Source organism: Mus caroli, unplaced genomic scaffold, assembly GCF_978045245.1.
Source record: "Mus caroli unplaced genomic scaffold, Mus_caroli_1 scaffold_5, whole genome shotgun sequence".
Classification (NCBI taxonomy): Eukaryota; Metazoa; Chordata; class Mammalia; order Rodentia; family Muridae; genus Mus; species Mus caroli.
Genome location: NW_028227260.1, coordinates 24,540,947 through 24,556,445, shown reverse-complemented (window position 1 = coordinate 24,556,445; position 15,499 = coordinate 24,540,947). Strand labels below are relative to the sequence as shown.

At 42.0% G+C, this 15,499-nt stretch overlaps 1 protein-coding gene across 3 annotated transcripts in view; it reads right to left on the bottom strand.

The window, feature by feature from the left end:
• Positions 1 to 15,180, bottom strand: part of Amot (angiomotin) — a 58,396-nt gene extending 43,216 nt beyond the window's left edge. For 2 of the 3 annotated variants that reach the window (XM_085837983.1, XM_085837984.1), the window contains exons 1-2: positions 14,761 to 15,180; positions 6,917 to 6,979 (exon numbers count right to left, since the gene is read on the bottom strand). The gene's annotated coding sequence lies outside the window, so the exon portion shown is untranslated. Of the gene's footprint in view, positions 1 to 223; positions 373 to 6,916; positions 6,980 to 14,760 lie in introns of all 3 variants that reach the window. The other variant, XM_029473546.2, reaches the window with a different exon arrangement.
• Positions 15,181 to 15,499: the final 319 nt, after the last annotated feature.

The window sequence follows — 15,499 nt, the reverse complement described above, 5'->3', positions numbered from 1 at the left end:
ATTGAGCTGTCCCAGGCCCCATACCTTCAGAGGTATGCCACCCCCTCCCAGGCCACACCCGCCCATCCAGAACACACACACATACACACGTAAGCTCCCGGTCATGTGGACATGTGGGCCATCACACACAAATGTAGGGCCCGTGCACGCAGGCACACAAACATACACACTTATGCAAGCATGCATGCACACACCCATACACGCACACACCAATGGTTCGTACCTATTTCTGCTTTCTTTTAGGCTTAAAGCCTTGATCAGGATAGGGAACTCTTGCTTATGAGCAGCTCCAGAGACCGCAGAGGCAGATTCCCTCTCCCCTAACACTCAGGTTCAGGGTAAGCGCCGGCAAGAGTCCAACCACTGGTCAGTCTGAAATGTTCAGGAGGGGTGGGGAGGAGAAATAAAAATGTCGTTTCTAAATTGCCACCAAGAGCCAGCAGTTAACCAAACTGCTCCTTCCAAGGGAAAGTGTTGTCTCATGTGGCTTGGCTTTTTAAGTCAGTGGCAAAGGCTATCTACACTAGGGCAGAAAGCAAACCTCACTGTTCATCAGGGGTATACAGGAGGTCATTCCAGTCTCCAAGAGACAGAAAGGCTAAAGTGTGACCCTTGAAAGTACTGCTGTGATCAAGTCTCATAGCCTTGGAACGCCATGCCAATCGAAACCATGGAGGATGGTAAAGAGCCACAACCAATGTTACCTTTGGGAACAATGTTTAGTTGATGCCAGTAGCAGGAAAAGGCTCATGAGTTTTTAACTGTCTTACAAGCTAGAAGGGAAGACAGACATCGTGAAATAGATTTGAGGTTAAAAATAAAAAAGTCACTGAATACCAAACTCCTGATTCTACTGCCTCAGCCTCGGGTGGGCAGAAGAAAAACAAAACTTCAGCCAAGTCATTTAATATTTATTGAAAATATTGACCATTCCAGACATTTGCCATCCTCGTGCTAGACACAATGAGTCATACAAAGATACACACAGTATAGTTCCTGCTCCCGGTGGAGCTTACATTCTGATCAATGGCTAATCACTCTTGCAAGAGGAGGAAAACTGAACATCCAACCCAGTTCAAAACAGCAGCCCTTCTCCATGCAGCAGAACATGCCTTGGTTTGCTTTCTCAGCACTTCCTCTGACCCTGTGTCTCCGCCAAAGGATTCTACTTTTTAAATGAAGCTAAGTACAATTACAATTGAAGATGAGGTACAAACATCCCACAGATACGGATTTGAGGTCATCTTCCTTTACAATTTCTGCTTTGAATCTCTCTAAGAATCCCTCCCAAGTCCAACCAATGCTGTTATAAAATTTAAGAGTGTGTGTTTCGATAAGGCTGCACATGAACCACATCCGGGCCTAACCATGACTCATTCATATCACTTTGAAAGAAGGAAAAAAGAAAAAGAAAACTTTAATCCACACCAGAGGCTCTGTAAGCAGCACAGCAATGCAGAAGAAACACATGAGCATCTTATTTTGGGAGCTTGCCCAAAATTTTCAAGTTTTTTTTTTTTTAAATCCACAAAACCACACAGTGATTAATTTAACATTATTTCCTTGCAATGTTGCCAAAAATAAACTGAGCAGATAAAGAGTGAAGAAACCTGGAAATTTGTCTTTCCATCTTGTTTTGGTCCAAAGTTATGATCATGATCAAAGGCAAAACTGCTACCAATCTGCAAGGTAATTATGTTAGGGTGTCTCCCCCTCATTTCATAGCAGAGAAGCAACTTTTAATTGGAATCAAAGTCAGACTGTGTGCAGAACTTTGGGAAAGAACCACCATGCTTCTTTGTCCTACTCTGAGCAAAACAATTGTCTGTTTCAACTGAGACACAAGAAAACAGCCCAAGGCTTTCAAAGTGGGAGCCCCTGGAGAAAAAAGTGCCACAGGTTTTATCTCCAGACCTGCTTAGATTCTTCATGCTGATTGAGACTGGCTTTCTTCAGACACCCTGATCTTCACTGGAGAAAACCTTACTTGTCTCAAATCTCTTTTCCCCAAAATTTCTTTTCTGCTTTCCTGTATTCTTTTCAAAGTCCTAATCAGTTTATAGTACCTACTGTGCTCTTCCACTCCCACACCAGATCCTTTTGGTTTCTGTTTAATAGGAAAACAAATCACTTCAGGAAACAAACAAACAAACAGATAAACACTATACCTAGTTCCTGCTCAGCTATGGCTCTGTTCTTAGAGATCTTATGCCCATCTGGGATGCTAAGGAAAAACAAGATACTATTAAAGACACAGTTCCTTGTGGTATGCACAACAACTAAAATAGTATGAATCCTGCAACCTTTAATTTGCCTACACTTTTAATCTTGCCACTGCCAGGGATCTGACATCTTCAATCAATAAAATAACCTTGTTGCTCTTGGACACACAGAGTGCCTTTGAGGATATCGGATGGGAGACGAAAGGAAAAGTGCAAATATAAATCCATATATTCAGCTCCTCTGTAACAGCAAGGCAGCAAAGTGAAGGTCAATTCTTACTCCATTTGCAGTCACTATTCTCTCCCCCAAATAACTAGAGGTTGAGCCTAGCACATTAGGGAGCGCTCAGGTATCTCCCAAGCCAAGACACAGCAAATGAACATTACCAGGTAGCCAGAAAAAAACAAATGTTTGCCCTTTAAATGAATGTTCAATAAGCCTATTAGGTCTTTCCAACTCTTGTTCTACTTCCTCTCCATTCAGCCTCCACTTTACTACAAACAAGGATGGAAAACCTAGTCTAGGAAACCTTCTTCCTCTGTTAAATTTGGATCAATCTACCTCATACTTTATTTCCAGATAAATGGAAAAGATCCAGGTCAAATTTTCTGTGACTATGCCATTGTGAATAAAACATCACACAGACACATGCACACCCTCATTGAAAGCTAGAAGGATGGGCTGGGGAGATTCCTTAGTGGTTAAGAGTACTGACTGCTCTTCCAGAGGACCAGGGTTCAGTCAATTCTCAGCACGCACACAGCTGACAACTGTCTGTAACTTCAATCCCACAGTATAATATGCTTTCTCCTGGCCACCATAAGCACTGTATACAGATTATGCACAAATACACACAGGCCAAATATCCACTCAAATAAATAAATGAATCTAACAACAGCAAAAAGCCAAGAAGTCCCAGTATATCCTCATGTGCTGTCAAGTTGGGCTGCTTACTGGCCTGATCTTTAATAGACATAATCTTTCCCAAGAAATCTTGTGACACAAGGCACACATTCGATTCCTTGTGTAGTATATCATGAGTTTAACAGGTAATGGGGAAGCAGTAAAACCACCAGAAAGGTAAGGGTTCTACAATCTTACTGTTCAACTTCAAATCTCCAATCCAGGGGTTTATTAATTGCCCTCATCCATGTTTCTTTATGCCCATGGAGTTCAGTGGCATGACTCACAAATTAGGAACAATGCTGTATACAACGCATAGCATAGCATAGTGTTTATAATACTAAACACTAAGATGGGTTAGAGGTGTTCCATGTAGAATGTTGGGCATGGAGCCTGACACACAGTAAAGACTCCAAAGTTAACTATTACTCTAATTATCATGTCAATTTCAGGTTGTTGGGTTTTTTTGTTTTGTTTTGTTTTGTTTTTAGTATGCTTTAAAAATTTTATAGCTGTTTTATTTTAAAGTCCCTATTTGCATCTCAGTTATTGGTGCAGGGTTTCTTAAGCCATCCACCGTCAAATTTGGGAAGGCTTGTGGGAGACCACTTAATGCCCCACCCTCTGGAGACTCTCGCAACAGAAGGCCATTTGCTCTTGCTTAACTCCTCACTTGCTTAGAAAATGCGTAACGCAAGAATGAGCATCAATCCTTTTCACCTATGTCATTCATTGCTTAGATCACATTGGCAAATAGTTAAAAGGCCTTGAAATTTTCAAGGCTTACCAAGCATCTCGTGATAGAGCTGTTTCTAAAACACTAATTAATTTACAAATGTTTTATTACGTTCTAATTTGTTTAATGTGTGTGTGTGTCTGTGTATGTGCGTTCCTGTGCATGTATGTGGGCATGTATACCATGTTGTGCATGTACAGATCAGAGGTCAAACTTGCAGGAGTCACCTCTCTTTCCATCATGCAGCTCCTGGAGATGGAACTCTGGTCTTCCCAGGGGTACTTGCTTTAACCCATTGAGCCATCATACCCAGACCTGAATTGGTCATTTCTTATTCTACTTATACTTTAGTTAATCTTGTGCTGAAGCAACTAGCCCAAACATTGATAGGCACAAAATGTATCACATAGGGGTCAGCGAAACACAGAGTAGTGGGGTGAATTCTGTTGCCACCACTCTATCTTCTGATATATATCCATTTCAAAAAAGGATGATTAAATCATTTCCCCCACATCTCACTGCTTACTGCCTCAAGAAAGTATTCGAGATCCATAAAATCAGAATGAACATAAAAGGAAAAGAGTGTGTACCTGGATACCTGTTACCTTAACAATCTCCTCCCATTATGTTTACTTTCTTTTTATTATATTTTTGTTTTTGTTTTTCGAGACAGGGTTTCTCTGTGTATCCCTGGCTGTCCTGGAACTCACTTTGTAGACCAGGCTGGCCCTGAACTCAGAAATCCGCCTGCCTCTGCCTTCAGAGTGTTGAGATTAAAGGCGTGCACCACCACGCCCGGCTATGTTTACTTTCATAAACAACATAAACATGACATTCAAATATTTATAATACAGAAGACAAGTCACTTATAAATTCAGTACTTCAACATTGTTAAAATTACTGAACATATTATTTAGGTCTCTGCAAAGCAATGAAACAAAAACCTGTTTTGGGTTTTAGAGACAAAGTCTTCCTCTGTAGCCTGGACTAACCTGGAACTCACAATGTAGTCCATGATGGTTTCAAACTTGTGGCAATCCTGCTCAAGTCAAACAGTGCTAGGATTATAGGTGTGAGCCACAAAGCAGCACAATAAGATACTAATATGCCCATAATATAGGTTCTTACACTTCACTTTATTGCAAGCCTTTTAGCCATGTTTTGGCATGGATGTCATAACAAATATTCTAATAGTGCATTAACGTGCACTTACCCATTTTCAATGATTAATATAGTCAACTGGTCCAGTCTTGTGCTACTTTAAATCATGTTATAAAAATGTCTTTGTGATTTAAGCTTTTGCCATATTTTGGAAAATGTTTTCCTAATGATATTAATTAAATCTTAATAAAACATATTGTTTCTTAATATATAATCCCACAAAGGAAATAAATGGGTCAAGGAGCACACATTTGTAGACAATCCATTAAAATAAATAAACAAACAAAAGGTAGCAAAATATCAAAAGCCCCAAGGAATCTTAATTTCACTTAATATAATGTTCTTGTGCTCCTATTTCTTTACCGGGTCAGAGCACAGCTCTGGGGACACTGGGAAGCTACAGCCAAGAGAATCAGTGTAGGACCTCAGTGGCTTTTGAAATGGCAGAGTGGAATGTGGGCTCCCCTAGGAATCTAGCTTGCATGCACTTGCCCCAAATTGCCACTTGGCCAAGAAGCTAATTAGCAAAAACATCAGATGGGTGAGAACAGGTTCATGGCCTGTAATGGCTTATATCATCTTTCATTTTTGCCCTTGGAAAGGTCTGACAGTCAGCTTAAAGACATTCAGTTCTAGTGACCCAGCCTGTTACATTCTGAGAATGGAATTTGTTAGTTTTGAGATTCCCCATCTTCAATCTACTCTAATGGGCAGGTTGCTGTGTAAAACTGAACGTGCAGAAGCAAGGAGTCTGTGTGCATGCCTCTATAGGGAGACACAGTGAAAGCACTTTAAAAGGGTGACCTGATATGAGTAAGTGCCACCTGTTTAAATGGTCAATGTGACAGAGGTTCTAGGTAGTGAAAGCAGCAGCCACAGATGTCCCTGGCTTCACAAGAATAGGCACGATGGTCATTTCTTTTCTTCAGTTCTTTTCCAGAACCCTCAGAAAAATGCAGTTCAGCTTTATATCTCCTCCTTCAAAGATTTTAACTAATTCTTCTCCATTTCTTCCCTGTCTTGAATTCTGCTCAATAGACAATAAATTCTGATCCCTTTATTTTGCTATTGTACGTTGTATATAGCTTAATTTTAGCACCAACCACAGCATGTTTTTCACCAACATTTAGTGAGTGTTTATTATAGCTAAGTATTTAGCTTTAGCTTATACTAAGTAGACATTGGGGTAGGGAAAAAACTCAACAACAAATAATCAGAGTCCTGGCATCAGGAGCTCCTGAGAAAGTCAGGTGATGCTAATACAATATTTCTGCAGAACACAGAGCTGTGGTCTGATAATGCAGAAGGGGAAAGAAATCTGTGAGCTCTGTAGAAGACCCTGAATTTGTGGATCGACATGATTTCAAAGACATACAGAAATATATCTTTGGAAGTCATTGGTATATGGTTAAGTGATAACATCATAGAGAGAGTTGGGGCATACAGAGGAAAGAGCAGAGTTCACCAGGGCTGATAGAATGATGGACCCCAGAAGAAAATGATCATTCAAGAATCAGGTACATTGTAAATGTGAAATTAATTCCTTTATAAATAAACTCTCAAGTCCTCTCCTCTATATAACTTCAATGAAGAAGATCTTGCTTCAGGGATGAAGTCCCCAGAAGTAATGTGGAGACATAAAAGAAGGTAATACTCCTCTTTTGTGCTTCTAAGTGTCCAAACAGAAATCACAGCAAATTGACCCATAAACAGAAGACAAGTGCAACTTCCTAGGCTATGAGATCTTGGAGGCCATGGGATGGGTATATATTATTTCTAGCCCTCTTTATGCTCAGTATGTGCATAAAGACTGAATAATGGCTTTCCAAAGACTTGGATAGAAGCTAAAATAGAAGAGGATTGGAGGCCATAGAATGTTAACATGATTCTTACCTTTTGCTTCTCAGCCTTCTAAGGAGTCGGTCGTTCTTTCACTCCTCCTGGTTTTCTCAGCAGCTATGGATGCAAATAAATAAAGGTGGATCTGATTAACTCGACTTTATAACCAGAGAAACCTGAGTCCAGAACAGATAGCTAATGTTAATTAACTTGACCAATGGTTCGTCGTTGTCCACCAGTAGGGTTGGGATCAGAACCAAATCTCGTGACTTCCTGTCCTATGTAGGTAAAGACAAAGCCTTCCATACTTTCCCTGTCTGGTTTTCAAGAAGACAATTCACAACAGAATTGTTTTCATTAAATTTAAATCTTAGTGGAGAGAGAGAGAGAGAGAGAGAGAAACTCAAATAGCCAAACTCACTCAGCACTTCAACAGTATGTCTAAGTGTGTTCTACCTACGAGAAAGGTTTTAAGACCTTTCCCCAAGCTAACACAGGGATGACTGGCTTCATCTAACTCTCTTGGGGGTGTTCTACTGACATAGTTCAGAGTCCCCCATTTTGTGATATGACTTTGGAAAGGAGCCCCATTTGCCTGGAGTTGGGGTTTTGTGTCTGAGTGCGTGTAGCTCAGGTGCTCACGGCAGGTGTGGCATCATTCAGCAGGTGCATGGACAAGAGCCAATGTTTCCTATCAGCATGCCAAAGAACCTGAGTCACTCTCTGGAGACACTGCCCCTCCTCCGGCTGCTGACCTGCAAGCACCAGAAACCCAGTGTGACTGTGTTGCTTAACAGAGCTGAATTTAGACCTTGTCTTCTCAAAGTACTTGAGTACGATCAGTTATGCCACATGCCATGTGGCCAAAGTAACTGCCCCAGTAACGGACATTAAGGCAGGCATGGCCCATGAGGGGAAAAGCACCAGGGACTATGTATAAAGAATGACCATCTCCTACAAGTTATGGAGGGAAGTGAGGCTCAAAATATATTGCATTCCTCTATAGAACATCTAGTCTTCTGCAGATGGTCCTGAAATCTCAGAAACCAATGTGGATTTCCCTAAAAGAGGTGAAGCAAAATAGAGACTATTAGGAAGCATATGCTCTTAAGGTGAGGTCACCATAACCTCTTCACACTACCAAAAGTGTGCTCAGCCTGGTCTCAGAAACAACCAGGTCAAAACATTTGCCACACTTCCCTACACAATCCCAATCAGCACCCTCGGGCAGAAAGAACCCCGTAGCGGGTGAAACAGGTCATCAATATTTTTCTTAGTTCCAAATACTATTTGCTTTGGAAAACAATCTGTACCCACCTCTCTCCTGCCCCCAACACATGCATGTATTAAGGCAAACACAAGCATGTACATGCATACACACACAGAAGGGGGAGGGATACAGAGAAAAGACAATCATACAAGAAGGGAAAAATGAAATAAAATGGGTGTTATCATATGCCACTATAGTTCCCCAGTTCACAACTATTCCCCAGTTCACTACCCATTAGGGAGTAAAAACAAAGATCTGAACTGAAAACCCAAATGTAACAAAGGAAATTCTATGTTTTCAGGACTGGCAATCTAAATGCTTTTCCTCCTGTGTAATATTTTTTAATCTTAGTTTGCTATCACACGAGGATGCATGTCACTAATTCAATGCAAACAGGTACTCCCTTGAAAACAACTAAAAACAAGTAAAGGATGCACTAATTAGCTTCCTAACAGGGAAGGTTTTAATTGAACTTTTCTATAACAACACTCATCAAAGTTTCCAGGATAACTTCATAAAAGATGTCAAGTCTGGCCCATATTTGTATCGCCTTAAAATAATTCTCAATACACAGAAACAGAAAGCTGATTTCTCTCCGATGCTGTTAACACTCAGGCCACTGCATTTTCTGATGTCAGCAATCCCCTTCCCACAAATATTCCAAGTATGCACCACCGTCCTTCTCCTTTCAATTATGTGGTTTCTCTGCTCTTTTCCTGATTGAGACCAGGCCTCTTGGATAATGAGAAGCATGTGTTGGGGGGGAAAAAAGGTCCTAAAAAAATACATACATCAGATTCATCTGCATCATACATAGGGGGGAGCCAATCACTTGTTCCTATCAAAGGTATCAAAATGTGAAGTTTACTAAGGGATATTATAAGATCAGCATCAATGTGTAAAGGTGATCAGTTATTGTAATCTAAAGCAACACCAATAAATATAAGGGAGATACACCCCCCCCCAAGTCCACTCTTTCTAGCTTGGCCACATTTATATTTAATGTTATCTTAATGTTGCCTTTAGGGGTATTTAAATTCTGACATACACATGGAAATGAGCCACGAATTGTACAGCAAGCATAAATATTCCATCATTAATAAAAACCAGCTGTGCACAAAACACCACAAGAGCTGTGTTTCAGTCCCTGGCTATCAGTAGTATTTGTCACTGGCAAATATTCCTCAAAACTTTTCTCCCTGAAAACACAGATGCATCCACATTTGCTTTACTCTAACATTGGAAGGTACTTTCAAGAATTCATTGGTCACTTGGGTGCATTCCAACTAATGTCACTTCCTCACCCTGACAGTCACTACAGTCCATTCAGTTTTTACTTCAACCTATGACAGAATATGAAAATATTTATTTTTTTGGAAAAGGTTGAGAGGGTCAATAACAGAAATATAGGGTCAGTCTTAATTATAGTCAGTAAGGCAATAGGGCACCAAAGGGCACTGTATGTTATAAGAGAGCAAAAGCTCATTAAACATGAACACCTGCTCAGGACCCTATAATAAGCCTGTTCTGCCATCATACAAACACCTTTCATCCAATGACCTCAAAGCATGTGCCCAATATGAAGCATGCCTGAACACCTCTGTGAAGTATTAATATCCTCGCTTCCCAGAAGGGTAACTGAAGCTGAGAGCAGCTAATTCAGCTATCCTTGGTCACATGGCAAGTCAGTGAGGGGCTGGGTAGAGAATCCCAGATCCTGGCTTCAAGTCACACAGACTAATGCCATTTCAGGCAGCCAGAGAAAGAGTGAAAGTGACTTCACAAATGTCAAGTAAATCTACAGAGAGAGAGAGAGACAGAGAGAGAGAGAGAGAGAGAGATATCCAAATATACCCACCTGAATTTTACCCCCAGGAACACAAAGTATGAAGCATATTCCTGTATTTCACTTGGAGATTTATACACGCTACAGAATTAGATTTTAGTATTTACATTTTAGCTGGAGAAATTTCATGAATTTGTGGAGAAATAATATTAGTTTACCAAATAGCAAAAATTAGACATAACACAGAGATTATATTTTATTTACTGAAGGAAAGTTAGAGGTCCATGAAACTTAAGATTCACTATGTACAAAAGTTCTCAGATAAAAGAATCCTTTGTGTGCAGACCACACAACTTTGCCTATATACTGTGTATTCCATTGCCTACAAAATTGTCTCCTCACGGTTTCTTTTTGCCTCAGTCTGGCAAACATTATTTTTGAGGCTATCAATCAAGCTTTTCTAGGCCTTCCTGATCCCCCTTCTTCATTCTGGATCCTACACAGTCCACCCAAATGTATACTATCTTAATGAAATATCAATGGTGCAGCAATTTAAAAATAATTTCCAATCAATTAAATAAGTAAACACTGGGTTCTGGTTTGGTTTTTCTTCATGTGGAAGAGTGGCAGAGGAGGGAGGCCACAAGAATAGGCTCGCTACATACATAAACCACCTCTAAATTAGGCAATGATTAGCGCTCACTGAAACCTATCTGTGCCCCCAGGCACACCAGGAACGAGACTCTTGACATGTCCTCATTGGTTCATACTCCTTTACTCTATAGCAGTTTACAACACTTCGTCTCCAATGAACTCTTGTTGAAAAGCAACATTACCTACTCTTATGACCCAAAGTAGGGAAGACTCCCATTCGTAGAGGGACCAGGATTCTTGCAGTTTCGTAGAGACTCTTGGGCTTATTATTTGATACTGCTAAAATATAAAGCACATTTCTGTCGATGCGTTATTACAGATTCACCCCCCAATCCACCCCTGCATACAGGATGAGTACAGGATTGTGTTTGTCATAACTGTTTGCTTCACTCTGATAGCAATCCTTCAAGGGCACACCAGATAAATGAGGCCTCAGAAGGCAAGCATAAACTTTTAAAAATTGTCTATCAATATCACTCTGCCCAGTCTCCACAGTTTAGGGTGAGGAAATGCACCTAAAGGCCAGGCTCCTCCCACCAGTGGGTTCACCCAGAAATGGTATCAGTGACCATTATTTGCTAAAATAAAAATTAATCTAGGTCCTGGTATTAGTCAAAAAACAAGTGGAAATAAAATACTTTACCAAAATGAGGTGGATAATCTTACACATTCAGAATCTACAAAGTTAGAGTTGTCTCTAGACAGTAATGCTAAATCCTTTCTACAAGCATGTGTGGGCTAAATCTCATGTGGCCAGCATTAGTACAAGCCAGAATGATATGTACAATTACCTCCATCCCATATAACAAAAGGCTTCAAAAGCCCAATAACAGCCTCATTTAGTTCAAGAAATAATCAACACAGCAAATGCTAATGTAGTCTTTTATGCAATAAATATGTTCCCGAGAAAGTCCAGATATAGTGAGTTTTTTTTTTTTTAAACCTATCAAGCAATGGTTTAAAGACACTAAGAAAGCCAGTTCTGTTCAAGAACGTTTGCTTTTATAAGGCAAATGACCTTCTAGGTTCTTTTCTTTCTTTTTTCTTTTTTGTTCAGATTGTGTGTGTTGTACGTGGAAGGGGCAGCTTCCTTAAAAAGGGTCAGAAGCCCACCATGGAGGGGAGTGCTTTGCTGTTTAATACCCCCTTAGTTCCTGCAGCTAAATTCTAACCTTTGACTTGGGGGTGGAAACCTAGATTTTGGACCAAAGTCCACAAAAGCCGAGAAGGAACGAAAAGTAAGTAATGCTAAAGATAACACATCATAGTAAAACACTGACAAAAATTCCTGAGGACAGGAAATCAATAGATCACGATTCTAAACAAATTGGTTTAGTCCCCAGCTAATTAACTTGTCACGCAGCTCTCTAAACCCACGGAATCCATGGGAGAAAGAGGTGATGTAATAGGAGATTTGGAGACATTTACCATCCTAAAAGGCTAGGCCCCGACCACACACACCTCTCTCCACCCCTTTCAGTGGGTTTAAGCTGGGCTTAATGGGTGCAAAGGACAATTTCTACCAGACAGTCCTGAAGAATAGATTCTTCTCATGCATTCCAAAGGTCCAGTCTCCATGGAGGAGGCTACCTGGCCACAAGCATTTCCCAAGGGGGAATATATCTTCTTCTCCTCCTAACTGGTAACACTGCCTCTGTCCGAAACAAAACAAAACTGCTAACCATCCTGAGAACTTGGGTGGGGGTATGTGTGATTTTCTGGGATAAATAAAGGAAAGGAAACCTTAAGAGGGGAGCGGGAGGGTGTGAGAAACTCCTCTTGTCTCCAAATGGAAAATAAGCCTAAAAAACTGGATCAAAAGAAGGGAGTTGGGGGGGAAGGGCTGCTTAATTACAAAGACACCCTTTTAAAGAAGGCACAGGCCCTGGGAGAGAGCTCTTAGGAGAGGCCCAGAAGCAGATGTACCCACTTAGAATGCTGGCACTCAATGGGACCTCAAAGTCAAAGTGCCCATCGCTCTATCTTCCTACTATTCCATTCTCAAAAGCATTCGAAGGTCCACTTCATTCTATAGCAAAAGTAGAATAAAATTGGCCTCCAAAAATGCCTTAGTTATGCATTAGTCTATTAAACCTTAATTCATAAATAAAAAATTACATTTGATTCTCCAAATCTCAAAGACAAATATGAATCTCTAAACTTTTTTTTTTGTGTTGTTGGTGGTCAAGTAAAGAGACTCAGGATATCCATGTAAAACTTACTGTACATACAGGTGGAGTTACAGGATTACTTTATACCTAGGCTGTGAATTAGAAAAAAAATTAAGTTTCAATTTTACAGAGACACAAACTTTTTTCAAAGTATGAGGGAACTTAAAATGAAGAATGATGTAGCACCAAAAAGGGCCCATAAACGACACCAGGCAAACCCATACAGAATAGCTGGGACCTGAGTTATCTTCTGTAAATAGATGAAGCTACTCCACAACCACCTGGCTATTAAAATGTCCCAGGCCCGTTTTAAAATGTAGTTTGGTCAGGCCAGCTTTTCCCTCCCAGCTGATCTGAAACGTGATAGCCTTTAAACTTGTCACTATGTAACATTGTAGCATTCCTGCTCTACCTTCCTGACCACCCCCAACCCGCTTCCTGCATCTTCCGCAGCCCGCTGTTAAAACCAACCAAAGATTTTATGTAAATATGTCAATTATTTATTCCCTAAAGAATAAGCAATGGCTTTCAGGTACATCTCAGGAACAAGTCTTTCAACCCAATTAGTCTAAAGCCTGTGGCACTTGCACAAGTGAAGAGAGGTAGGAGACAGGTAAGAATTTACCCCGTGTCCAAAATGGCATTTCCGACTTTTCTTAGCTATTGAAGGAGGGTACTGAAAGTCTGAGGTAGTTTTCCAAAGCTGGCCTGAGAAAGAACGAGTTTCACAAGGCCAAACCCAAGAAGAGTTACATATATCCTTAGCCCTTCATCACTAAAGATTATGGTTGATCATCTTTCTAAATGAGAGGGGGGAAAAGTTATAGTGTAAGTTTTAAATTGTTTCCCCACGTCTGGAGGCAAGGGGCTATCTGGAGGCTTTTCCAAATCTTTCCCTTTCATCTTTCATTAATTTGTATTCAGCCCCCTGCTGCAAATTATTTGCATATTATGATTTATTAGCAGCAATCATCAGGGACTGCCCGTGGTCTATAAAATCTGTCATTCTCACTCCTCCTTCTCCTTCTTCTCATCATCTATCTATGAAGATGGTCTTGCTGTTGATGAACAAGAAGTTCTGTGGCCGGGGCTCAGACCTTAAATCAACCACCTTCCTGATGTTGCACAACTACTTATTAAAATCTTCTGACCTTATGAAGCAAATAACGGCAATCTCCGCCTCGGGAGTCTCACCACCACCAACAACCACCACCACCACCACACATGCATGCATACATAAAGCGAATAGTTGCGTGGTTCATTACTTCCACATTTTAAAACTTGAAGAATTCATGGCCTTGGGGTCAGGAAGCGTGAGCACCAAACCCAAGCCTAAGCACTTCGGAGAAAGCAATCTAGCTATCTGAGATAAGGGCAATTCCTCAAGCTGAACTGAAGGTAGATCTCCGAGTCCCTAACTTAGTGGAGGGACTGAAGGTAGACCTGGGAGTCTCCAACTTAATTGCGTGACTAAAGGTAGACCTCTGGTCCCTAACTTAGTTGCAGGACTGAAGGTAGACCTCGGTGTCCCTAAATTAGTGTGTATATGTGGGGGGGTGGGGGTGGGGGGGCTGAAGGTAGACCTCGGGGTCCCTAACTTAGGAGGGGCTGAAGGTAGACCTCGCACACCCTAACTCAGTTGCGGGACTGAAGGTAGACCTCAGCGTCCCTAAATTAGTGGGGAGACTGAAGGTAGACCTTGGACTCCCTAACTTAGTTCCTTAAGCGATCAAATCAGTAGGAACCTACAAGAACCTAGGGAGGAAGTAAAGCAGCACCAAGCAATGGAACCCCTTCCAGCATCTCCTCCTTAAAGTAGGACAGGGACACATACTTTTAAACTGCGTTAAATAAACTTCTCGCACATCTCAGAAAACTCAAGGCCAGCGGCAAAAAGAGAACATACAGGCATCCTCACAGGCTACAACAACCTACCCACAAATAAGGGCATGATCAAGTTTACAACACCACAGATTACTGCCCCAGTTCCCCGCAAAAGTAAGGACGCTTCTCCTACCTCTGAAAGCAATCAAGACAAGGTGAGGACTCTCTCCGCAAGCTCAAACGGTCTGGGTCCCGGGCCGGAGGCCAGGGATGGGTAGGGAGGAAGCCCCAGGTCCCGGCTACTCCCCACCTCGCTGCTCCCTCGGGTCTCTCCTTGGTGGCAGTGGACGAGTAGGATACCGGGCCGGAGGGTGGAGCAGCGGATGGTGAGAGGCGAGATAGGCTGGAGGTGGTGGTAGTGGGGGAAGGCGATGAGAACTAAGGGAAGGGACGAAAGAGAAGGGAGACGGAGGGGTAATTCAGGGGTCTACCAGCGAACGCAGCCAGAAAGCTCCTCGGAAGGAAGGGGCGTGACTGCGATGAAGAAGGCAGCTCCTAAGAGAAGGGTGAGAGGTAGAAGCTGGGGAGGCACGGTGGCTTTTCTTCTGGCCGTGAGCAGCTAGGACCGCCCACAAGGAGGGGGGTGGATGATGGAATGGGCAGGGCCGAGGGCGGAGCCAGCAGGGCGGGAGGCAGGAGGGAGGCCCGCAGGACCCTGGTGAAGGGGAGGAGGCGGCACCCCAGGAGGCCAGGCGGCCTTCAGGCGGGGAACTTTCAAACAATTGATATAGGGCTAGGTTCGGGAGTCTGGGGGAGAGAGATCTGGGATAACGCGCAGGCTCTTCCTTCCTCCCACGCCGCGAACTCTACTTGGTGATGGTAGTTCCGATAGTGTGTACAGGAATTAAAGTGGGAGAAAGGAAGGTACGGGG